A 27,080-nucleotide genomic window follows, 5' to 3' on the forward strand; every position below is an offset into this window, starting at 1 on the left:
TGCCCTTTGGGGTACGGTCTGGATGGGGTGGAAAAACGGACTCCGACAGCAGACAGAGTCTTTCCCTCTTGCTCACACCGGGTAAGGGTCTCCTTTACTTTGGGGCCAAAGAGAGTGGCACCATCAAATGGGGCGTTAGTAAAGGAAGACTTGAAGGCTTCCGCAAAGGAACATAAGCGCATCCAGGATTGTCTACGGAGAGCAATCGCTGAAGCCGCAGCCCTACTCGACCCTTCGGCTGCATACGAAATGAGCCTCATGGACAAGTTCACAATTGATGCAAGGGTACTGAGCTGTGCTGTAACCTTTTCCGCGACAGCAGCATCTGTAGTACCCTGGAGGGTATCTCCCAACTCTTTGACTAGATCCCTCTGTAAACGTGTGAAATGTGTCAAATAGTTCAGCGATCGCATGGAAAAAGTCGCTGAACTAAAAATGCGCTTCCCATACCTGTCCATGGTCCGAGAATCTCTGTTAGGTGGATGGACAGATGAGGAAGATTCAGACATCTCCTTTTTAGTGGCAGCTGCCACCACCATAGCGTCCACTGGAACTCCCTTTGTGAGGTATGCCTTATCCTGAGGGGCCGTAATATACTTATTAGGCTTTCTGGGGACTGGCTCCACTGTGTCAGGTGTCTCCCACGCCCTTTGAGCAATCAAATCCATCAACTCATCGAAGGGCGGAGTGACCCAGGAGGAAGAAGGGCGAGCACCGAATGGCTTCAGCAAGACTGACTCATTCTCAGAAGGGGGTAGGGCTTGCCAATCACCTCTCTGTTTTAGGATCTCCAGGATGTCAGAAAAGGAGACATCATCCGAGGGTGATTTTGGGGACCCTTCTGACTCATCCAAGTCAGTGTCCGATGTTAAGGACTCTTGTGGAGAATCCAAGTGCCTCCTCTTACACAATCTTTTCCTCAGGACTTCCTCGGGGGGGGGGGCATCCGATGAAGCCTCCGAGGAAGAGGGGGCTCCCTCTGGGAGCGGTTGAGACACTGGTGCTCGATGCTTTTGAGTAGCCGTAAGTGCAGAAGAGGATAACGGGCCTTTATGGGATGGAGACGCTGTTTCTGCTGAGGTAGTTGTCTGGGAAGACAACACCTTCCTCATAAGATCGAAGGCCCCCAGACCCCGAGCCGAGGAATCCCCCGGTTCCGAAGAATGTGGAGGAATCTCAGACACAGAAGCCAAAGGCACCGATCCAGAGGATGGAGCCGAGGTGATCCGTGCCGAGGCACCGAGAGGGAGAGTCGGCATCGAAACATCGGTTCGGCTCTCGGTCCCGAAACCAAGGATAGATCGTCGGCTCCGCGAGTCCAGGAGAGGTTCCGACGGAGTTGAGGTAAACGGTGCCGACCGAGAAAGGGACAGTTCTGGCACCAAGGGCTCTACAATCAACAAATCAGTGTCTCCCGGCTCCGAGGGCTGAACAGGTCTCGGAGGAGGATCAGATGGAGACAAGGGAAGGCCTTCGTGTCTCGACACCAACTGAGAGGAGACTGCTATAAGTTTGGATAGGGCCGTGTTCTCCATCAGCTTCTGCACCACACGGTCTACGTCGGTGTCGGAGAGGGGCCTGGAAGACCGCGTCGAAGAAATCGAAGACGGTGCCGACCTCAAAAGAGCCGGAGGTGGCAGTTCTGTCACCGGTTCCAAGACTCGAGGCTCGGTGACGGACACTAGTTCGATACTCGGCCCCGAAGTCTGTGGAACCGGTGAACGAACTTTAAAAGAAGAGCTTGGAGCCGATGACGTAGGCTCCGAAGTCTTCGACTCCTTCGAAGATTTAGAAGTCTGGTCTGACTTATCTAAAGCCTCTTGAAAAGCAGGCTTCAGAAGACCCCTGTCCATGAGCTTCCTGCGCCTATCTGTCATGACCCTTCCACTAAAGGAGTGACATAAGGAGCAGTCCTCCTGAAGATGGAGAGGGCCAAGACAGTAGACACAGGAGCTATGGTTGTCTGTGACAGACATCTTCTGTCCGCACTGACATCTCTTAAACCCTGACTTAACCTTGTCAGACATGTCAAAAAAGTCACAATAGCTAGTGAAATTACACCAGTACACTTAAACTTAGCCAAAGGCCAAGAAATAAAGTTCTGAAGTAATAACTAAGTCAAATCCGAAATTTAGTGAGTGGGGAAGGCCCTAGGATCCTAATTCGAAACAAAACTGTTTTAAAACACTAAAGATTTAGACAATCGGAACCGAAGACCCATACACACGCACACACTAAAAAGTGTCACAGTCCAATAACTTTAGATCAAAATTTTTGAAGAAAAAAACGTAAATCTTATCTGAAGTTGGCTCAGAGCTCTTCAAATGATGTGATCAGTTGCAGCGGCAAACTAGATCTGAGGTAAGGGCAGAGGGAATTGTGGGAGATAGGTTGGTCTCGAGCTTCTTCTCGATGCAGAGCTTTGCTAAGCGGCCGACTCGGAGCCGAGGATCGGCTCCGAACCCATGTGTAAGAACAAATGGCGAGATTGAACACTCTCACATCAAGATTATTTTATCCAACAATGACAAGTCAAAAAATACTGAAAAATATCACTTAGCCATGGCCAAGAAGAATAATGTCTGAGCTGAACGAGCTGCAAACGAGATCTGGGGAATGTTAGTGATGCATGACGGGATACCTCCTGGCCACGAGCCAACCAGAAGTTTTTGAGCTACAGTGTGGCCGAGCCGGAGTCGAGGTTCGGCTCCGGTCCCAAGTGTAAGAATGAAGGCGAGATAGGACTACAGAACATTTAATATTCTGTATGCTGGTTATTGTTCGCCTTAAGGATTGCATCCAAAATCCTACTCTCACCTTATTTCTTGAACTCACCCTGCTTCATCATCCTTCCTTTCCACTTTGAATTATAACCTTTTGCTTCTGTTATAATTATGAGCCTCAACAGTGTAGCTCTAAAATATCCCTTTAAATCAGGTAATGTTAAACAACTTTGTTCTATTCAGAAAATTAACTTATCCCACTTAACTCTAGCCCTTTTTCCCTCCCAGATAAAATCGTTTAACTCTGTTAATTATGCTCCACAACCTTTCCTCTGGTCGATAAAAACATGCCTGATGTTGTATACAAGACTTCTTTCGGCTTTTCCCGGATAGGGGTCACCACAGCGGATTACCTGTCCGCTCATGATTGGCAGTGGAGTTTTACAGTGTCGAGTTGCCAGGTCGGCGCCCAACCTTCCACAGAAGGCACACACACACACTCATGCCTAGGGCCAATTTAGTGTACAATCCACCTACAGCATGTCTTTGGGATGTGGGAGGAAAGTGGAGCACCCGGAGGAAACCCACGTGACCACAGGGAGGACATGTAGACTCCACACAGAAGGCACTCCAGCCGAGAATCAAATCGGAGACCCTCTTGCTGTGAGGTGGCAACGTTAACCACTGCACCACCGTGCCCGTCCCCTGATGATGTATATAAGACTATGGGGACTGCTTGTATCTTACTATCTAAATCCACAGACAAGATGCCAGATTCAATAAAGCCTACACTAAGTGAACAGTAAGTGTACACAATATGTATTCAATAAAATTCTTATCACATTTGTTGTGTTTTCTAGTCACCCAAAGATTATACTAAGTGCACATGTAGTCTACACTTTGTGGTAACCTTCCTGAATCCCTGTCAATATTTAAAGCTGCAAGAATATCAATAGGAAAACTAAAATTAGGAGGATGAAGGTATGAGTTGTCTGTTCACTCAAAACAAAGCACACATTGATTCTGGCCCAAGTATGTTCAGTTTCTCAGTTTTTCTATTTTTTCGGTCTCTCTCCCCACATATCCTTAGCTGCCATCACAAAAGCCTTTTTAATTCATACTCGTGAATACTTCATCCTATGTCCCCATACATACGAGAATTGCTGAACCCAGTCAAGTGTGGGTACATAATTTATGGCTATTTTGTTTACCTTCATTAATTTTACATCCAGAAAAGACTTCAAACTGTCTCAAAACGTTCCACAACACTGAGATGTCATTTTCTGGATTAATCAAGTAGAAATCATCAGTGAATAAACACCAAACCAATTATATCCTTGAATTTCTAAGTCCCTTGTTTCTTTGCAAGTGGTTTTAAACAAAGGGGAAAGAGGACACAGCTGCTTGGTTGCTCTATTCAAACAACTTATTGCAGATGAATCTGCCTACTTTAATTCTTTTCTCAAATCCTTCATACAGTATCCTAATTAACCTTACCATTATATCAGGAAATGCAAATGCTTCCAATGCCCTACTCATAAAATCCAAGCTTACTCTAAATACTTTCTCTGTATCAAGACCCACCACAACCATTAGTATCTTCTTACATTCTGCTTTCTTTTGGATCATTACTGTTGTATTAATCTTGCCAAATGTTTGTCTCATCCCAATAAACCACATATCCACATCTATCAATGTTAGCAGCACATTTGCCATTATTTTAGCTAGTAGACAAACGCTTTATAATCAAGGTTTAAACTGAAGCAGGTCTGTATAATGCTGGTTTAAATAGGCCTTTGCCCTCTTTGGTTAATACAACCACCACAGCTTTCTTCCAAGATGCTGGTGCTTTCCCTATTTTTAGAAATCAAAGTCTTCCAGATATTTTATCACCTTCCTTCCTAACTTCCACATGCATATCATCTTTTCATAGGAACTTCCCTGCAGATTGATTATATCACCATTTTTATCTCCTCTCCACCTACCTGAACTATTAAGATGTTGAGTCTTATCTTCCTCTAATCTTGGCATAATTAAATCTTTCATACACACTTCAATTTCCTCTTTATATAAAGTTTTATACAATTTCCAAAATATCTCTAATGTCTATACAGGCTGTCTGGCTATTTTTCTTGTCACAGGCTCCCTAAGTTTGGTGACAACCCTTTCTACTTTCTCTCATTTAAGTCGCTGTCCTAAATATTTTTATGCACTGGAACTATTAAAAAATAGTTCCATAACAGCAATCTTTCTAAACTTCTGCATATGACCCAAATACTTCCTTATTTTCTCCTTAATTATCTGCAGTTGCTCCTCTTCTTTTTCTGCAATACTTTAACCTTTGTCAACCCCTCTAAATAATTCCTATTACTTCTTAACCATATTGCCTTTTTTTATTTCTGCTCTATTTTTAAACGCCATTTGCATTTTAGCTTCTCACTAGCTATTACTTCTGAAGAAATTTCTATCTTCCTTAATAACTCTTGAATAATTTCCACTACCCTTCCCTTAAATCCCTCTTTTTTTAACAGGTAGGTGGAAAATTGCCAGTGCCTAAATTTTACTTCATTACCCTGCATTTTTGTCTTAGTGTTCCTATGTTAATGATCTGAAATAATTACTGGATACTCGTCAAAGCTTTCAATTAAATGTACATGTTTCAGTGAAATAGGATTTCTATCCAGTCTCACCTAGTTATTGAACCTTGGGGAATAATATGTAAATTCTATCAGAGTTCCTTTACTGAATTTACATCTTACATAATAAATATTTTTATAAATTTTTTTAGACATCTACCCTCTTTTGTTATATTTTCCCTTCTAAGTCCCCGAAACATCCTCACTATTGCAAATCAAGTTCCAATCCCCACATACAAGTAATATTTCCTGCTGAAAGCTGATTATGTCTCCCAAAGTTTTCTTAAGCTCCATAACAGCAGTTTTTGGTGGAATATAAATATATGCCATTGTAACCCTCTTACCTTGCCAACAGCCCCCTTACTATTACAAATCTACCATTACTGTTTTTTTCCTCAACTGCCACTATTGGTGCCCCTCTAGCAATCAGTATGATTAATCCCCTGTTCCTCTGGATCCTGATATTCTGCTGAATGTCCATCCTGAAATCCTTTCTTTGGCAACTTCACGTACATTTCTTTCCAAACGTGTCTCCTGAAGCACTATTTGCACTCTGCATTTCTTAATATAATTCAATACTCCTTCCTTTTTGCTATACCTGTAAGACCATTTACAAGGCAAGACAGTATGGATAGAGTGGGCACTATGATAAACTACTGTTCCCACGTACTATACATGAGTTTTTTTTTTTTGGTGTGTATTTCCAGCTTTTGTCTTACACAAACTAATATCTGGCAGCTGATCTTTTATATAGTTGTGTCTTCTCATCTCCATTTCAACCTGTGTCACATCTGTCAAGACGTTTTGCTTTAATGAAAACCCTCAAACAAAAAACTACATTTTCAGAACACGCCATCCCTTATTAACTTAGAACAAATAAACCAAACTATGTACACTATCAACATATATGGTTTAGTGCTCCAGACAGGATTTGCCCCAAAACGACATGTGCATCTACAGGCATAACAATCTAAAATTGATACCTATGCTAAATCGCATGTTCATGTGTTCCCACTTACACAGATTGCTGTTTTTCTCATCTATATTCCCCTCCCAGATATGAAAACAACTTTGTATACCTCAGAAAAAATGCAATGGCTAACACTAAATAAAACTAAATTATGCACTATTCTATTAAATGTATTAAAGCACTGAAGCTGCTACAAAGGCTACTGTCTCTTATTCACTTCCCATAATTTCAGTCATTATTTTTCACTGAACTGCTTGTTACTATAGCTTTAAATTCTGCATTTCCTTTGGCAAAAAATGTTCAGAACTTCCAAGATTAAGTGCATTTTTTGATTTATTTTTTTCCCAATAAATTACTGAAAGCCATTTTTGAATCAAAACTGAAGGAAGCTTGAACTGCTTTTTGCTGAACTGTCACAGGAAGCTTCCTTGGCAGTGTTTTCTCTTCACCTTTTCTAGTTAATTTTCTTTCAGGTATCTCAGCTGTTAATTCTTCACCCTCATCTTACTCAATCTTAGGCACATTTAAGTATTCCATAAATATTTCCACTTATGTTTTTTCTTGATTTTGAATTTCTGTGTTCTGTACAGCCTTTCACAGAATTTATGAAATATATCTTACACCTCTATAAGTTGTCTGCTTATTTTTCTAGTTATAGCCAGCTTTGCCAGTGTGATCAAACTATACCAACCATGGGTAAATCCTGATTTATCCATGCACAATCATGGATTATTGCTTAAATAATACAGAAACTCTATCTGGGTCCTGCCAGTCATGTTACATTTTCCACTGCAAATGTTTGCATATTTCTTCAGAAATACCCCCCCCCTTTCTTATACTTTCCCTTCTAGGTCCCCCTGCTACATCTTTATTATTCTATGTCTGGTTCTAGTCTCCAAGCATGAATACTCCTGCTGCAAGCCAATTACCTCTCCGATAACTCTCCTTTTCTTAAGCGCCTTTATTAAATTATCACTTAAGACATAGGCAAACATACATCAACAGAAAAGAAAACAAACCACATTAAGTTTTTCTTTTCACATACGTTATATATCACATATCCTTTCTTTCTTTATAATGATAATCAGTCTATTACATCATTTGCTCAATTTCAGTCTTCCCTTAAATCTCATTCCTTCCTCTTCCTGAACATTATGTTGCATGAACTGTTCTCACAATTTCCATTTATTTCTAATTCATTCCTTCCCTTTTCTAAAGATCCTCCTTCAGCTCTTTAATCTCTTTTGTAATATTCAACACTTCAAATTATGTTGCTTTAGAGTTTGATTTCCATTTTCTTTTAATTGCTTTTATGGCAGCCAACAAAATTACACTTAACAAGGACTTACTATGTCTGGGCAGTTCAGATCCTGTGTCCTAACTCAAAAGGATCATTTACTTGGTTACAGCCATTTTCTCACTAAATATTTCTGAGAGTACTCTATAAGGAATTTTTAGTATCTGTCAACTCATTATGCTTCCAACATGTTATGTTCCCAGTTAGCTCTTTTGCACTCATCACACCTCCAACATTTGCTATCTACATGAGGAAAATTTCTTTAAAGTCTGGTTGTAGTATAAAAATACTTATGCAAACACTTTTAAGCAAAAATACTAAATCTTCTGGATTTTGTTTTATACTTGGGAGCCATCGCCTAAAATTCTCTTAAGCTCCTTAATTTTTTTTTTGTAAAATATAATTCAATGTCAAAGTAGTCCTTCCATGTCAAGAACCTCATCACATATCTACTATTACCACCTGCCTCTATCATTACTGCACCCCATCTCACAATAAGTATTACTCCCCTTACACGCTTCCCTTTTCATCTTGATACTTTACTGAATAACCTTGGTATATCTCCTAAATATCTGTATGAATATTTCACCTTTGCATGGCTTCTCTCACACCTCGATAATACTGTTTTCCTCTCTCTGTCTTTCCTTTATTTGCTGCTTTTATTGGTTAGTATTTATTCTTTCCATTTCATCATCTCCTGAAACGTTATTTTATTTTTTGCATATCTTGTAGGACTGGTACTCCTAAACTTTCCTCTAATACTTCCAAGATTATTTCCAAGAAATCTCTCTCTTAAATCCTTCACTCCATACTTCTATCATTTCCTTCCAGTCTGCACTATATATTTGTAAGAAACTACTTACCTCTGGCACTCCTAATCCTCCCTTATCTTTTGGTAATGTCAAAATTCTCCAAGATAGCCTTGGTTTTTCTCCGTCCTATATATACAGTTCCTTATCTGCCTCACCTTTCTCATATACACTTCTTTTGGGTTACTCAAAAATAATAGGCCTGAGTACAGAACTATGATAATATATATATATATATATATATATATATATATATATATATATATATATATATATATATATATAGCTGCATTACATTTATCCTTTGATCAGACTCTAATTTAACAATTTTCCATTTCTACATTTGTTTTTTTTATATAATTTTGTATTTCTTTATTTTCTCCATATACTCATTACATGTTTGATGCCTTCTTCCTCTGAATTCATATTTATGCCTATCACCTGAGATATTCCCTTAAACAAAACTTATGTACTCACCATAACTATGCATCTGTGTTGCTTATTTTCATTCTTCCTCAATGAATGGGTCCGGGATCCAACCTAAGATCTGGCTCAGCCACATTTCTTTCAGATTCTTGGATCCGACTCTGAAGCTCCCTTTATCCATAATGCCCCAGACCCCTATCTATATTACCTCAGATCACGTTTGCTGCTCAAATCAGAAAAAAATGGTTATAGCTCATCTAAAAGATGAAGATAGAAAAAGGGCTCAAACAGGAAAAGTGGTTCCAATATTTGTGTCAGAACACTTCCAAAAGCAATGGAAAAGAGGTGATGAGGAAAATGAAGAACGCAGATGCATAGTTATGGTGAGTGCATAACTTTTATATCTTGTCATTTTCATTCATTCCTGAACAAAGGGACAGAGTCCTCAGCTTTGATAACCTTGGGTCGCCCTCATGGAAGCATGTTCAGGAGTACCACAGAACCAAAGGCAGCACTGCTTCTGGAAATGAGATCCAATTTGTAAAGAATCATAAAGGTACATGCAGTGGACCAAGTGGTTGCAGCACAACTAACAGAAGCTCTGGCCCAGAAAGCAGATGAAATAGCCATGGATCTAGTGGAGTGAGCTTTTTGATATCTCGGCAAAGGTATACCTCATTCAGCATAAACTTATGAAATGCAATCCGTTAACCATTTAGCTAAGGTAACTTTAAAAACTGGTTTTCCCAATCTACTGGGGCAAAGGAGACAAATAACTGGTTGTTTTTTTCTAAAAACCTTCATGCTATGCAGATAAAAATGAAGTGATCTATGTAATCTAAGAGGTGAAGCGTCTATTTGCTTTTATTAGAAAAATTTGAAAAGAACACAGGTAAACTGATCACCTGACTGATCTTCACCTCAGAAGCTACTTTGGCCAGAAAAGATGGATTATTATGTAAAGTGACCCTCTCTTTGTGGAAACTCAAGCAAGATGATTTTGAGGAGAGTGCTTGGAGTTCAGAAACTCACCTAGCTGAGGTGATGGCCACTAGGAAGATTTGTCTTCAAAGAAAAAAAATTGAGATCAAACTTGGCTGACAGCTCAAAAAAGAAGGAAGAGTCAAATTCTGCGACACGAGTGCAAGGCCCCATTATGGAGTAAAATCTTTAAATCAGAGGTCTAAGCAAAATAAGGTACCTTTAAGAAAAACTTGGCTTTGCATAACCTGGAGAAAACTAAAGGGAAAGTATTGTCTCCAGTGTGAAAATTGGAGATGGCTGACATGTGAACTTTGACTGTGGAAAACCAGCTCCTTCTTGAAAAACTGAAGCAAGAAAATCTAAAACATCAGGAATAGGTGCAGTAAAAGAATCCAATTCTCTCAGATGGGTCCAATAAGAAAATTGCTTCTTTTTACTCTTGTATACTTTTCTAGTGGAGGCTTTTTTGGGATGATATCAAAACCTGGTGGACCAGGAAAGAAAGCCCAGACTGTCTTACCATCATTAGAATTGGAGAAACCATGCAGTCAGCTTGAGTCCTAGAATGCCTGGGTGAGTCGTCCCTGTGGGATGAGTGGCCAGACATGGAGGGGGAGCTAGTGTCCAAGGCAGACAGTAGATGAGACCAAAGGAAGAGGAACCACACTAGATGAGGCCAAAAGGAGGCAATGAGAATAACCTTTTTCTTCAGCCACAGTACTTTCTGAAGAAGTTTGGGGATTAGAGGTAATGGCGGGAGGGGGTGTAAAGGAGTCCGGAGAGCCAAACGTGGACCACAGCATCTCCCGGTGACCCCCCCCCCGAGGGGGATTAGGGCAAAGAACCTGCTGCACTTGTTGAGGGGAGAGGCAAAGGGATCACAGCAATCTTGACCCCAGAGATGGAAGACACTCTCCGCCATTGCTTGATTTATAGAACATTTGTGAGGCATCAGAATGGTCCTGCTGAGTTTGTTGGCTACCATGTTGGATTTCCCCAATATGTATACTGGTAGCAGGAAGTGGTTGAAGGAGACTGCCTACTGCCACAAACACACACACACACACACTGCTTCTCAAGAACGGGTGAAGGACAGAGTTCCCCAGTTTGTTGATGCACCAAACCACAGACATGTCTGCTTGGATAGCAATTGTCCCTACAGGAAGACAGTTCTGAAAAGCTTGCAATGCTAGGAGGACTGCTCACATCTTAAGGACACTGATAAGTAAATTGGTCTCTTCTGCTGACCACATGCCTTAGTCAATCACAAGAAATGCCCCCCCCCATCCCAACTGGGAGGTTTTCATGGTCACCATTGCTACTGGGGGTGGGAATAGAAAGGCAAGACCCTGACAAACTTAACTGGAGTAAATCCACCAAAGCAGGGAGCTCCTGCAAACCCAAGAAAGCTTTATAGGACGGGTCAGAGGCTTTTGAAAAATTGACCACTGGACATAGAGTCCAATGAAGAACACACATGTGGAAAAGAGCAGTTAGTAGTAAGGTAATCTCAGCAGCCATTGCTCCCAAGTCCTGAAGAACCAGTTTTGCTGGGGGAGAAGGGTGCGAAAGTATCTCTCTGACATGCAATGCTAACGACTGTACTCTGTTTGGTGGAAGAAAGGACAACTGACTAGCTGTGCCCTGACAAGCTCCGATAAACTCCAAGACTTGAACTTGCTGTACATGGAACAGGGAATAACCGACTGTGATCCCTAAAGACTGACAACTAGAGTAAGTTGTTCCTGGCCTTTTTGAGGACAGGCCTGTTTGGGACAGTGAGAAGCCAGTCATCTAAGTAAGGACAGTCCCAGCAGTGAGAGATAAGCTGCCACAACTATGCATTTTAACACCCTGGGGACTGTGGTGAGACCAAAGGCCAGGGATCTGAACTGGTAATGACAATCCCCCAACAAAAACTGCAGATATCGCTGGGTGCGTTTGTTCATTTTTGAGGTGACAGTATGCATTCTGGAGATCTATATAGCACATCCAGTCGGCCTTCTGCAGAAGAGGCAGAATGGACTGAATTGTGACCTAATGGAACTTGGAGTTTGTTACAAACTGATTTACATTGCTGAGATCAAAAATGGGCCTCAGGTCCCCTGTTTTCTTTGGCACTAAAAAGATCCTTCAGTAAGTTCTGAATAATCTCTGGTCTGGTGGGACATATTGGATGACCCTTTTGTCCAGTAGCTTTTAATTTTTAAGGCTGCTAACTTCCACTGATTGGGAGGAACATTGGGGAGATTTTTCATTCTGCATGGTGTGAGTTGCAAAAAGGGAATGCAATATCACCTGGATATACTTTTTTTGTACCCAAGTGACTTTGTGATAGATGCCCAGGCTTCCACGTGCAGGGACAAAAGTGCCCCTTCACTGCCTTCGGAGATGAGCTATCAGGCAACCTTTCAGGAGCACTAAAAGGGTCTTTCCAAAAATGAACCTCAAAACCCTTGGTTTTGCAGCCTTCCTCTTTCACAGGGGGGGGGGGTCTCTTCTGTTGGAACTCCCCCTGCCTGTTGCAGAACAATGCCCTCATGAGTCTTGAGACGGTCCTTGTGATTTTCGCAATCACATCTTTTTCCTAGAGAAGTTTCTCTGCGCAATGGAAAAACTGGTTCCCATGGCAGACTAGGTCTGTCCATCTTGCTCACTATGGGAGAGTGTTTCTTTTACTGTGGGCCCAAACAAAGCAGATCCATCAAAAGGAGCATTGATGAAAGAAATCTTAAAGGGCTACACAAAGTCATACAAGCACATCCAGGCATGTCTCCTGATGGCTATGCCCGAACCCACTGCCCATAAGGAACTTTCTGCTGTATGAGAGAGATTAACCTCATGGATGCATTAGAAATAGACTGAAGGATGGCCAGATGCCAAGAAAACTGTTTAAGTTCCTCTGCCAACATGGACCCAGGATTAGACTTGGAGAGCACCTTAATTGGTCTTACTGCAATCTGGTAAAATGTGCCGAGTAGTTGAGCAACTGTACAGCAAAGGTAGCTGAGGCCTAAACGCACTTTCCAAACCGGTCCACTGCCCCACACTCTCTACTAGAAGGATGAACAGAAGAGGTTTGTTCAGATAGCTCCTTTTTTTGACTGCTGCAGCAATGGCATCCATGGTAACTCCCTTACTCCAATGAAGCCTCTCTGAGTGGAATTAAAAAGTTGTCTGGGAGACAGGGAATTAGTTCCAGTGTATCCGGTTCCTCTCATGGCTGGCGAGACACCAGATCTCTAAGGCCATCCCAAATGAGGGCGTAACCCAAGACATACATGGGTTGGATACCCAAAAGATTGCCCCTTCCTCCTTCCACTTCATCTTCTATCAGATCCTCCTGAAGTCTCTCTGAAGCAGATGTGGATAGGATGATGAGAAAGTTTCTCAGACCTCCAGGAGGTGGTTTAGGAACACCGACTCCTCCTGGGAAAGGGGGTGGGGGGTGGAAGACCATCCATCTTTCTGGTCAAGGATCCTAGAATGTCTCCAAAGGAGACGTCTTCTCACTGAGAACTTGAGGACACCTCCCCTACATCAAAGTCGGCGTCTTCGGTTAAAGATTCCTGAGGGGAATCTATGTGCCTCCTTTTACAAAATCCCTTCCAGGGGACCTACTCAGTGGGATGAACTGGACAGGAATCAGAAGATAGGGGAAGTTCGTGGGTAGGAACTGCCTGGAAGCTCATATGTGCCGGCTCTTCCTGAGGGACAGATTGATGAGGCTCAAAAGTCAAATCCAAAGGAGATATGGAGGTAGGATCCGAAGGAGCAGAAGCAGAATGTACTCTTAGGTGAGAGAAAGCCCCCTTCACCACCCTGAAAGCAGAAAGACCAGGAGAAGCTGTTGTCAGCTTTATTAGAGCCATAGCTCCAGGTGTCATTAAGTTCCAACCTCACTCAGGCTCCTGCCAGGACAGAGGAGTTGAACCCAAGCTGTCTAATGCCAAGGCTCCGAAAGTCTTGGAGTCAAAGGCATCCACTTGCATCAGGTGCCAATGCTTCGGCTCAGAGACTCTTCCTATTTGGAGAGGGGGGGTAGGTGACAAATGAGTCAGAGACACCATTTAGCGGTCTTCAGATCTGATGCTTCAACTCTCAGGCTTCTTGTATTGGAGCTCTCCAAAACTGCTGGACGGATGGGAGAAGAGAGAATGGAACTGGACACAAAATGAAAGTTCACAGATCCAATGGGAGATTAAGCCAGTATCGATCTGAACTCTGAGGAAATTCCTCATCATCCTATCCACATCTGCTTCAGAGAGGCTTTCGGAGGCTCTGATAGATGATGAAGTGGAAGGAAGATGGAACAATCTTTTGGGACTCCCTTGTATGAATGGAGATCGAGCCTAGTGAAAATATGCTCTGAAGTGAAATGGGGACTTCAGGGTCGAGTAGACTTGGACATCCCAGACACAGGATCCGAATGCTTGGGCTGTTTGGCAAGTGGCTCTAATGCAGCAGCAGTTTTAGCAGGCTGGACAGGATAGTGTTTTCTATGCTCCCTGGGCCCCGAAGCACATAGACTTTTTGGTGAAGGTGGGAACCCCTGAGAAGAAAGCTGAGTAAAAACAAGCAGAATCAGGTAGCAAACCCTTCAGAACTAACTTATTATGCCTATCTCTTACGGCCTGAGAGTTGAAACCTGCACAGATTTGACACGGGTTTTCCAGATGGGCTGCTCCTAAGCAACAGACACTTCCTGTTCCTGTGGGCATCAGAGCTGAGTACCTTATGCCCACAGGAAGTGTATTTCTTGAATCCTGTCGGCTTTTCAGCCATCTTAGCATGAAAGGAGAAAAGGATGAGGAGAGAGAGAACAGTCTTTTTTTAGCTGGTACAGAATAGTAGTAAAAAAAGAAACCAGCAATGGTATTAAATAACTACCCTAAAGGCAGGCAAGAAAGTTTTTATCAAAGGGAAAGGCAAGCAATTGCTGGCAATGGTAAAGAGAAATATCCAATAGTACAGGTAGGAAGAAGAAACACACGAGTAAAGGGAGGATAGAAAATTAGATAAGTATAACTAAGAAAAGGATTTAAAAATCTAATATTCACTCACAAAAAAGTGAATAATCCCAGAGCTCGAGAGAGCATGACCCAGGTCTGTACCATAACTGTGACAAACGAGATCTGGGATAATACAGTGGTCTGGGGCATTATGAGTAAAGGGTGGACCTCAAGAGAATCAAACACAAGCGTCTGAAAGAAGTGTGGCTGAGCCAGATCAGTGACCCATTCGTTGACGAATGAATAAAATGGCATCAGACTATTTTATATCCTGCCTTCTTGCCAAAACTTTGCAATCCCCACCAAAACTTTCTTAAGTCCTCCTTTGGGTTTGTAACTACTATTAATGGCTTCCCTTCATTTGATCACTGAACCAGATGTCAAAACCCATATGGCTGGCAATTTAGTTTGTTGAACCATTCTGCCTCAGATAGTGGCACAGTGGGGAACAGGGAATTTGAGTTTTTCTCCACTGTAGTGTGATCTCAGAGTTCGTACATATTACTAGGACATGAGGTTGGGCTTGCCCCCCCCCCCCCCTGCAAAAACATTTTTGTTTCTGGGTGGTGCTTGGGTCTTTTAATTGATCTAAAAACTAAATTGTTCATATGAATTTTGACAATCTGGTTCATCAATCAAATGACGTTACGACTGCTGAATCCTACACAAACGCACTCTATAAGCACTTACACAAGTGCATGGATCATGCTATTCCAAACAGAACCCAGACGCTATCCTCCAAAAAAAAGGAAGCCAATCTGGTGGTCCCCTGCCATAAGCAAACTCTACAACAGAAGGAAGAAACTGTTGCAAAACAGAGTAAAATCACATGAGTGGAGGAGCTCCCAGGTCAGCCTCAGTAAGAAGCAGAGCTCCATTATAAGATCCTCTAAAGCTAGCTACAAAAAGAAAATCGACACTGATTCTAAGAGCAACCACAAAGCATTCTATAGCTATGTCAAGAATCTCAATGGCAACACCCAGATCTGCTCTATGTCACAGCACAACGGCACAAAAATTACAGAACCAACTGATATTGCCAACATCCTGGCAGATCTATGTTACAGCACAACGGCACGAAAATTACAGAACCAACTGATATTGCCAACATCCTGGCAGATAGGTTCAGTGCTAACTTTACCCCCCTAAAGGGCCCATATTTATACAGGAAGAATGCAGAGTCCCTGTAATCACATCTATGCAGGTAAAAGCTGCACTCTCTAAAACCAAAAACACACCATGGGACAACATCCCAGGTTTCGTTTTACACGAACCTCAGAACGAACTGGCTCCCCGCCTAAGCACCATGTTCAATCATAGTCTCGCGTCAGGTTTTGTGCCCACTGAATGGCGCACAGCAACAGTTATCCCACTCCACACAGGGGGAGCCACCACTGATCCTGGGAACTATCGCCCTATTAGCTTGACGAGCCTGGTCTGCAAGGCCATGGAACTTATCATGGAACTCATAAGCAAAGACATTGGTAGACTCCAAACTCTGGACCCCACCCAGATCGGGTTTGTGAAAGGCAGATCATACCTTCAGAACCAGATCGCCTTTTTTGAGGCAGTCGCCAATGCCGTAGATGAGGGTAAGTTGGTTCACACAGCCTATCTTGACCTCGCCAAGGCTTTCAACTGCATCCCTCATTCTGGAATTATAGCTAAGCTCACTAAACTAGGTATAAATCCCTACGTCACAAGATGGGTTGCCAACTGGCTCACTGACAGAACCCACACTGTAAAAGTTGCAGACTCCAAATCTGACTTCAAACTAGTGACAAGTGGAGTACCACAGGGTTCAGTCCTAGGACCTCTCCTGTTATCTACTTCTCTGAAATACAAGCTAAAACAGAAGGCCTCTGTCTAACGAAGTTCACAGATGACTGTAAACTAGGAGCCATAGTCGAGTCCCCAAATGATGTGGACATCCTACAGAAGGGTCTCACTGAGACAGATGCCGGGTGTCAGAGGAATGGCCTCAAGCTCAATACCAAGAAGTGCACTGTCATCCCCTTTGATAAAAACTCGGTACCCATGAACTACCACAAACAGCAGTCTACTTAACACCGAATGTGTGATAAGAGTCCTTGAGGCCCAAGGTGGACAGTAGTCTCTCCTTTGATAATCACAACGCCACAGTAGTCAGGAAATCCTTCTGTGTGGTACACCTCATCACAAAAGGGTTCTCACCCAGGAAAAAAGAGGTCATTGTTCCCCTTCTACTCGGCACTCATTAGACCCACTATAGAGTAGAGTACAGAGCCCCTTTTGGAATATGCCTCAAGACAGCTGCAGCAGCTGGAAAGGCCACAGAAGTACCTCACAGAGGACTACTGGACTCAAACAGATGCCCTACACTGACAGTCTCAAAAAACTCCAGCCTTATTATGTAGCATACCGCCTACTCCGAAGAGATCTCTGCCTAAACACAAAGCTATGTTAAACCCAGAGCTGTTGGACATGCTACACCTAAAGCAATCCCAATCCCTCCAAGCTACACACTCTACGGACCTAAACCTTGTCACCACAATAAACAGGACATGCTGGAGGGATAGATTCCTGTCCCAGAGACTTCTCATACTCTTGAACAAGCTACCCATCTATGTCAAGCAATGTTCCTCATTAGCACTCTTCAAGAAAAATCTTGATGAGTGGATGGGAAATAGGAAATACACCCCGGGGATCACTTCTGTGGCTCTGCTCAACAGGGGCACAGGAAATTAACTTTCTTGGGTGGCGTAAGAAAGGGAATCTTGTTGGCTAGGCTTACTTAGGCCTTTGGGCAAATAGCCTAGTACCTACCTATGAACTAGATCCCTTAGAAATTCATAAATTGCACATAGCACAATTTTCTCTGCCTTTCTGCCTAGTCATAGCTCTCCATCAGTGCCTCTCTTATGAGTTTAGCTAGTGGTTCTAGATAGATGGCAAAATGTAATGGAGACAGCTGGCATCTGTCATTCTCATGCCTTTCTAGTACTATTTCCCTGGAAAGTCTTGCCTGTACTGCCACCCTACCCTTGCTCCCACCCCTATTTATCACCCATTCCTGGGGGAAGCTCCACTTCTGTATTACGTTAAACAGTTATCACTATTACACACGGCTTAAGCTTTCTCGGGATCTAGTGAGAGGACTGCCACTTCCTTCATTTTCTGCTGTGCATCCAGTACTATTAATAAAGTTTTAATAATACTGTACTCTGTCTTCCACCTCCCATAAACCCAGTCTGGTTTTCAAGTACTATTTCTGGTAATATCCTTGCTAGCTTTTCAGTCATTGTTGTCATGAAACGCTTATAATCATGGTTTCAACAAAAACTGGTTCTTGGGAGCGGACACCACCTTCTTTGTGTATGACTGCTTCTACAGCCTCCTCCATCATGGCACTGGTTTTGGTTTTCAAGACAGCAGAGAAGAGAGTGATATCCAACAGCAGTTCTCAAAGCAACTTCACACACAAGAATGGTGCAACAATCCAGATAACTTGACAAGACATCCTCCCTTTCATACATTCATGGCTCTAATAAAATCAGCACACCGCCAATGTCCACAATGCTGCAGGCTGACTACAAGAAGGCAAAAGAGGGAAAAGTGAAGTCTGCAAAGCATAATTTATATGGGCCACTTTGACATTTGAGGCATTCTCTTATTTTAGATTATAAATTGTTATTTTCCAGCACATTCGGGGCAGTTGAGAGGCATGACTATATCATTCTTCATTCAACACCGCACAGCAATAGTGCTGAATGTTTACTGGTTCAGAACTTCACATAAAAATTTATTAAAGTTTTATGGAAGTACAACTACAATATGCTTTTACATAGCTAGGAATATACTTTGCTGTGCTGGGTGTTCTTAATATGCATACATACATACACAGCCTTTCATTCTTCCATCTCTTCAATGAATTTTACATTCTGTCAAAATGTGCACAGTTATGAGACGACTACATGTACAGTCCACCTACAAGAAAGATTCGTCCTGACAGTCACATTAACTGACAAGCAGTTGTTGTGTTATGAATAATTAAATGTGTGAAACAGGAGCTCCTTTTCTCCAAAATAATGCTTCTATTTGAATAGCTACAGCCACTGCTTTACTTTCAGTGCAACTGGCTGGCTGGAATCTGTTTAAAAAGGCAGTTATTAACAATTTGTGTTCAACTTCTAAGATGGCTGCACACTGAGTAACAGTTTGCGTTCAAATGCTTTTCCTAACTTTTTTCACAGGTGTTACTTTGTTGGGCTTTGCCTGAAGTAACAGCTCCAGGTGTGTGCACTGTTTGAACACTGGCCAACAATGAACTTTTCTATATAAAGCTTGCTTCTATGTGCAGAATCTTGTCTTTGTGGGTTAGGCACATGCAAAAGACAGTGCAGTATGTGACAGAAATTACAATCTACTTGGCCACCAAAATACATTTATCAAACTCCTTACATTAAAAGACACTGCAGAATAAGTACAGACCCTAGAACATATAATAAGAGTACCATTTTCAGTATTTTATTTTCATTAAGTATTTTAAAAGCACATGGTAGCTTTTTCCTTTTTACATAGTTGTGGTTTGGAAATTAAGCACATACGTACTGCATAAGCACTTCCGTCTGTGTGAATATTTGGATTTGGTGCTTATTTTAATTAAAGTTATTCAGTATATTTTAAACTATTTTACTGTCTGATTCTGTTGCTTTACTTCAAATATGTGTGTGTGTATACATTATATATACATATTATATATATATATATATATATATATATATATATATATATATATATATATATATAGAGAGAGAGAGAGAGAGAGATATGTATACACACACACATTTATACATGTATACACACACACATTATATATATATATGTATACATATATATATATGTGTATATATATATATATATATATATATGTGTGTGTGTGTATATATATATATATATATATATATATATATATATATATATATATAGAGAGAGAGAGAGAGATGTAAATTAAATAACTGAAAACACCCGCAGTCGACTGGCATGATGACAGAATTTAGGGGTGACCTATGTAAATGTCTTCCACCTGTATCCACCAGCAAAGGTGGTTTCTGCTTCTGCATACTGGAGTAAGTTTTAATGGGAAGGGTAGAGACCACTGAACAGCTGGAGTCCATTGAAGAACATGCATACAGTAACGTGCTAATGGGACAACTACTCCGATAGACAATGCCATGAAACCTATGACGAGCCTGGCAGGAGGAGTAGAATGAGAAAGAATTTGTTGAACCTGGGACTTGATTGTATCTGTACAATGAGGAAGTACAGAAGCAATCTATCGTACTGTGGTTAAACAAACACCAATGAACACCAGGCTATATGTACCAGAACTAATTTGGACTTGGAAATGTTGACTCCAATGCCTAGTCCTTGGCAAACATGGAGAAAATATTCCCTGGACTGTTTAAGGAGGTGCCTTGTTGGGGTAGTGAAGAGCCAGTCATCTAGGTCTGGAAACACTCGTAATCCTTGCTGCCTCAGGTGAGCTGCTACCACTGCCATATACACTTGGTAAACATCCTGGAGGCCATGGTGAGTCCAAATGGCAGGGCTCCGAACTGATAGTGGCTGGCTCCCTACCAAAAGCGCAAGCATCTTTGGGAGCGCATGTTTATTTTGATGTGCTAGTATGTGCTCTGAAGATTGACTGACCACATCCAATTGTCCCTTGTGTAGGTGGAATGGACTGAACTGTGACCATTCAGAACTTTGATTTACTCGCATATTGCTTCAGAATCCATATATCCAAAACTGGTCTTAGGTCACTGTCTTTTCTGGCACTAAAAGAACCTTGAGGAAGTTCCGAATCTTCTCCGGTATGGTGAGAGCTCTTGGATGACCCTTCTGTCCAGCAAGCTTTACTTGTCTCAGGACTTTATTTTCTGTGCTCAGAGCTATCCAGAATTTGCTGTGGTAGAGGGAAGTCCTACTGCCTACCAGCGGAACTGGTGAGTATTGTACTGCCTATCTAATGCTAGAGGAGTGGTTTCCAGCTCTGAAATTGTAATTTTATTAGCCTTTTTGGGCTGATTTCTATCCCTTTCAACTTTCTGGCTTAAAGACGCGTGTGTTTGCACATTTTTCACATCGTGCAGCACAGCGAGGCTACAGTTAAACTATTCCAGGTGCCAGAAAGTCTGCTCTTCAAATTTTCCCTTAAAACTAGCTGGTTTCTCAGTAGTAGCACTAAAATCTGAACCCCTGTGACTAGCACTGGAAAGCACTAGGAAGCACTCAGCTCTCCTTGTCAATAGGGAGAAATTAATCATAAGCACTAAACAGCCTATAATTGCAAAGTACCTTCCAAAGGTAAGGGAAAACAGCTCTTAAACTTTACAAAAAAGCACCTAAACAGGCATGTCCAAGGGTCAGCTTCTGGTGATTACTCCTGTCCACATGGTGAATCTGAGCATACTGGGGCAATGCGGCAACTGCCTCATGTACACAGACAATCTTCTCCCCCTACCACCCAACACTACAACCTGCGAGAGATGCACTTACATAGCCAAACTGGAAGCAAAGTTCTCTCCGGCCAAGATTGTGCTAGACCGTCAAGAGGAGAAGGTTAACACCTGCATTACACCTCATGCAACCCATAGCACTTCAAAACCCACACCATCAACACCCACACATAGCAACAGTAAACCCACATATGCGGAGGCCCTTAACATTAACCTGCCCAAGCAACAAGGACCTCTGAAGCCGAAATGCAAAGAAACACCAGTTCACAACCAAAGTGACACATAGCTCACAACACCAGTGTGCCACCCAACAACAGCCCCTAAGGCAATACAATGTACACAACACTTCAGTCATAGGTGACTCTATAGTCAGGCACACTGATGTCCCACTCACCAGGCTGAACAAGGAGAAAATTACAGTCAGCTGCCTGTCGGGTGCCAGGATCCGCCACATAACGCATGCACTCAAGTCACTCTACAACAAGTACAAATGCGACTCTGTCATTGTCCATGCTGGAGTGAATGACTTGAAATGTACCTCCCTGGACTACATGAAAAGAGACATGGAAGAGCTCTTGGATCATGTGACCCAGGCAGGTATGACCCTAGCCCTGAGAAGCATCCTGCCTTTGCCCAGAATGATACCACAGTATAAGGACAAAATGATTGACATCAACAAATGGTTAAGCTTCTGGTGTAATTCAGAGGGGATCCAGTATTTGTCTGCCTGGGAAGACATGATCAACAAACCATGATGCTTGCCAGAGATGGTCTGCACCAGTCAACCCTGGGATTCAGGTTACTGGCTAAAGCTCTTGCCACCCCTAGAGTGCCTTTTTTATGCAAGGTTCAAAGGATAAAACCACCATCGTAACGGATACAAGCATGCAAAATCTGAAGGTAATGCTACTCAATGCTAGAAGTCTAAACCTCAAAATGCACTCTCTCGAGGCACTCCTAAAAATGGAGAACATCGATATCTGTGCAGTAACTGACACCTGGTTCAAGGCTCCCAAGACCACCCTTGTAATACCAGGCTACAATTCTTACCACACTTTTCGGCCACAAAAACAAGACCGAAACACTAAAGGTGGAGGAGTGTCCATATTCACCAAGGATATTCACACCTCCAGGCTAATTGCCCAACACAATGCATCTGAAATTCTCCTGGTGCAACTAACACTAGGTAAGACTGAAATCCAAATTGTAACTTACTACAGATCCCCCACCATGCCCCAAGATTCTCAATACACCTTTCTAAACATACTGGAAAATATTAAGATACAACCAAACACCGTAATACTGAGTGATTTCAACTACTCTGCCATTAATTGGGAAAACTACTCTGGTACCAACTCCTTTTCCCAACAGTTCTTGGAATTCATAAATTCCAACGGCCTAGATCAACTAATCCATTGTCCCACCAGGGGCTCCAATATCCTAGACCTGGTTATTACCAACATGGGAGCTAGATGCTCCACACCAGTGGTCACCCCCTCATTGGTCAGGTCTGACCATAACCAAATCACCCTTGACATCCACATCCCACCCCCACCCCCCAGTAAAGAAACCTCCTTAAAAAACTTCTCCAAAGCCAACTTCATGCTACTGAAGTCAGAAGTGACAAACTTCACAAAACCCACGCAGATGGGATCTGGAAGTTCGACTGCAGAATCCTACACTAAGGCACTGTACGAGCACATCCACTAGTGCATGAATCGTGCCATCCCAAATAGAACCAAGATGCTTTTCTCCAAAAAAAGGAAGCCAATCTGGTAGTCCCCTGCTATAAACAAACTATACAACAGAAGGAAGAAACTGTTGCAGAAAAGAAGAAAATCCCAGGATGCAAAAAACTCCCTCACCAGCCTCAGTAAGAAGCTGAAATCCCTCATAAAATCCTCAAAAGCTAGTTACTAAAATAAAATTGCCAAAGATTCCAAATACAACCACAAGGCATTCTATAGTTTTGTCAAGAATCTAAATGACAATGCTCAAGTCTGCTCTGAGCTACAACAGAATGGCATTAAATATACTGATCCCACGGAAATTGTCAATATCCTGGCAGATCAATTCAGTGCCAACTTCACCCCCCCCTCACCCCCTAAAGGGCCCATCTCAATACTGGAAGATTGCCAAATTCCGATAATCACGGCCACACAGGTAGAAAACGCACTCTCCAAAGCTAAGAATACAGCATCCATGGGACCAGATGACATCCCAGGCTGTGTACTACATGAACTACAAAATGAACTGGCACCTCACCTAAGTGTCATGTTTAATCATAGCCTCACCTCAGGCTTTGTGCCCACTGAGTGGCGCACATCTACAGTAATCCCACTCCACAAGGGACGATCCGCCTTGGATCCCGGGAACTACCGTCCCATCAGTCTGACAAGCCTGATTTGCAAGGGCATGGAACGCGTTATTGTGGAACTTATAAACAAAGACATTGACAACCTTCAAACACTGGACCCCACCCAGTTTGGGTTTGTGAAGGGCCGATCATGTCTCCTGAATCTGATTGACTTCTTCGAATCAATCTCCAGAGCTGTGGACGAGGGTAAGGCGGTCCACACAGCCTATCTGGACCTCGCCAAGGCCTTCGACACCATCCCCCACTCTGGAATCATAGATAAACTTACTGAGCTGGGCATAAATCCCTACATCACTCGATGGGCTGCCAACTGGCTTACTGACAGAACCCAGACTGTAAAAGTAGCCGACTCAAAGCATTTCTTTCACAGAAGGGCCAAACAAGGATGTTCCATCGAAAGCAGCATTAATGAAAGAAGATTTGAAAGGCTCTGCAAAGTCACATAACTGCACTCAGGCATGTCTCCTTACAGCAATGCCTGAACTGTCTGCTCGTGAGGTACCCTCTTGCTGCCTGAAGCTTCAACCTCATGGACACAATGGAAATAGATAATAGAGTGGCCAACTGTGAGGATGATCTTTTATAGTCCTCTGCAGACATGGACTGAGAGAGAGACACAGAGAGAGAGGTTTCTGAGAGCACCTTGGTCAAATCCCTCTGCAACTTTACGTCAAATAATTCAGGGACTTCAAGGCAAAGGAAGAAATATAAAAAAACAGTTTATATACATGCATCTAAAACACAAACATAACTAAAACCAAAGTAAACCAAAATACAAAAAAGACGGCTGACGAGTAAAGAATACCACCACCACCACCAGAGACAAAGAAGTCAGTTAACAAGTACTTTCATTCTTTTAACAGTAGTACGGAATTTCATCAGATTAAAACAACTTTCAAGGTTCACCAATAAATACACATGCTCATTCAATCAATTTAAAATTTCAGTTGATAACTGTAGATAATGATCAATTAAACAACTATAAACCTGTAAGAAAATAATCATAAACAATTTAACAAATACATTTTTTCCACAAGGGAAGTGACAGACATGGTCTTCCCTTTCTGTTCAAAGCGGAAGGTAGGAAACTGCCAATCAACTATATGCCAGAGAAATTACCAATCGAAAGAGAAGCCGATACCAGTAAGAAATCTCATACTTTAAGAATGACACAAAGTTGGTTCATATTAAGTCCGCCTTCAAAGCTAATAAACTTGTGAAAGAGACTCTCCCCGGGGATTCATGAAGCTCAGGGCAAGGACGGCGTTACTTTGTGCCGACCATGCGGCATAGAGATGTTGCAGCAGCACCACATGCATATTAATGAAGGCGCACTGCCGTAATGGCCACATGCATAGGAAACGTACGCGAGTGCACGGGGCGTGAACATGTCGGCTACATACGCACAACCTAAAATGCTGACTAATACAGCCGGCCTCTAATAGTAATCACTCCTGTCAGTGTCCATGGATACTGAAATGTATGCAAAGCATACAGGACAGTTTTGTGAACTGCAAAATAAAAAGTAAACACAAAGGCAAGTAGCTGAATATTGAGTCCCCGTCCCTCCAACAAATGATATTCAAAACCCCGTGCCCATATTCCATTGTAGTGTCGATAGTTATACCAAGTGGAAGTGAAATGCATCGTGTTAGCGCGCCGCCAATTGCTAAGCCTAGCGCAATGCTTAGGGTTACCACCTGTTCCACACTGTGAGGGACAGTCCTGCTCTAGGCAGTTGCGTCCATACCAAAACCACTATAAATGTCAAATGTCCTGCATTTGTAGGACATAATTATGTCCCATTCTTTAAGTAATAGTCCCATACAATACTTATTTCGGTATGTAAAATACCTAAATGTTACAAGAAACAGAATAAGCAAGTAAACGAAACAAAACAAGCAACTAAACTGCTACAACAATAAAAGCTTATATTTAGGCATAAAACTAAACTACTACCCTTTGTATTGACCGTGGGTATGTGTTGGCCTGTAAACTCTGATGTGTGTCCCAAAAATGTCCCATCCTGGTCATATGAAAAGGCAGCAACCTTACCAATGGTCAGAGCATTTGCCCAATATCTGCCCATTCGTGGTCCAAGTCGTCCTTGTCAGGATGGCCCAAAGATGAACGGGTACTACCTGGGTCTACCTACCATGTCATGAAAGATAAGTATTTGCGTGTACCTATGTGCGTGAAGTACAGCATGTGAATGATCAGAAATGCTAGGGTAGTCCTCACAACCATATTGGTACCAGATATATGTACTGTACGCAATGTGTTTTGTTGACTATGCCATGGGCTATCAACCAGAGATGGGAAGGATGGTGTCTGTGGAATATGGGGTGGGAAGTGACAGGTAATGTAATAATTCGCCAAAGGGAGACTGGGTTGGATGCACAATAGGTGAACTGGAAATGTACGAGGGAGCAGTGGGTGAATCAGGAAGATAACCAAAGAACAAATATTCACATCTGCAATACAATCCCACAAAGGCATGAACATTAAAAAGTGCAATACACATGTACAGAAACGTTACCAACACATACCACATAATGGTCTGGCCTGAACTGAGCCATCCAACTCCAACACACCTGGATACATAATTGAATACCCATCATCCCCTCCACAGCACACCCCCCCCTCTTCCTGAACGTCGACCAATAGTGACCACTACTCATATCTAGAAGGCAGTCTCACCCTAGGCAATCTCAGGACTGCAAAATATGTATCTCTTGCATGTATAACCCTACCTTATTTTTGTAAAGCCAAAGGAATCGAGGTCATCGGACCCCACAATTTTTGGAAATCCCTCATGGGATAAGTATCTGTTCTAAACATTAGACTTGCTGTCACGTTACGATGTCCAGCCCTGTAGACATCTGGACACAAGTTGTTTGAGCAGTAGTTGTCAAAAAGACTGCAAGCCTCCAGCCAGTCATGCAGAACCTACGACCAGGGATTAAACACCTGACTAAGATGCACGTCTCCCCACGTGTATTATCGGGAATATATACCTTACACATTTGCATAGTGGCATTCGGATATAGGGTGATTAAGGTGCTTTAAAGCAGACGTAAGTTGGGTTACCACCAGTCACAATGAGGGACAGTCACTTTTTGGGCAGATGTGTCCTGACCAAAAATAATACAATGGCAAATGTCCTGTGATTGTAGGAAATACTTATGTCCCATATTTCATGTAACAGTTGCATAAAACAGTTATTTCTGAATGTAAAATTCATAAATGTTACACGAAACAGAATAAGCAACTAAACTGCAACAAGAATAAGCTTTCATTTAGGCAAATGAGTAAAGTTCTAACCTTTGTACTGACCAATTTTGGG

At 42.3% G+C, this 27,080-nt stretch overlaps 1 protein-coding gene across 1 annotated transcript in view; it reads right to left on the reverse strand.

Moving 5' to 3' along the window:
- The window catches only part of LOC122810655 (glycerol-3-phosphate acyltransferase 1, mitochondrial-like), a 701,052-nt gene that overhangs the window by 107,516 nt on the left and 566,456 nt on the right, over positions 1-27,080 (reverse strand). The gene's annotated exons all lie outside the window — the stretch shown is intronic.

This window comes from Protopterus annectens, chromosome 9.part0 (assembly GCF_019279795.1).
Source record: "Protopterus annectens isolate FY-2018-M chromosome 9.part0, PAN1.0, whole genome shotgun sequence".
Taxonomy (NCBI): Eukaryota; Metazoa; Chordata; order Ceratodontiformes; family Protopteridae; genus Protopterus; species Protopterus annectens.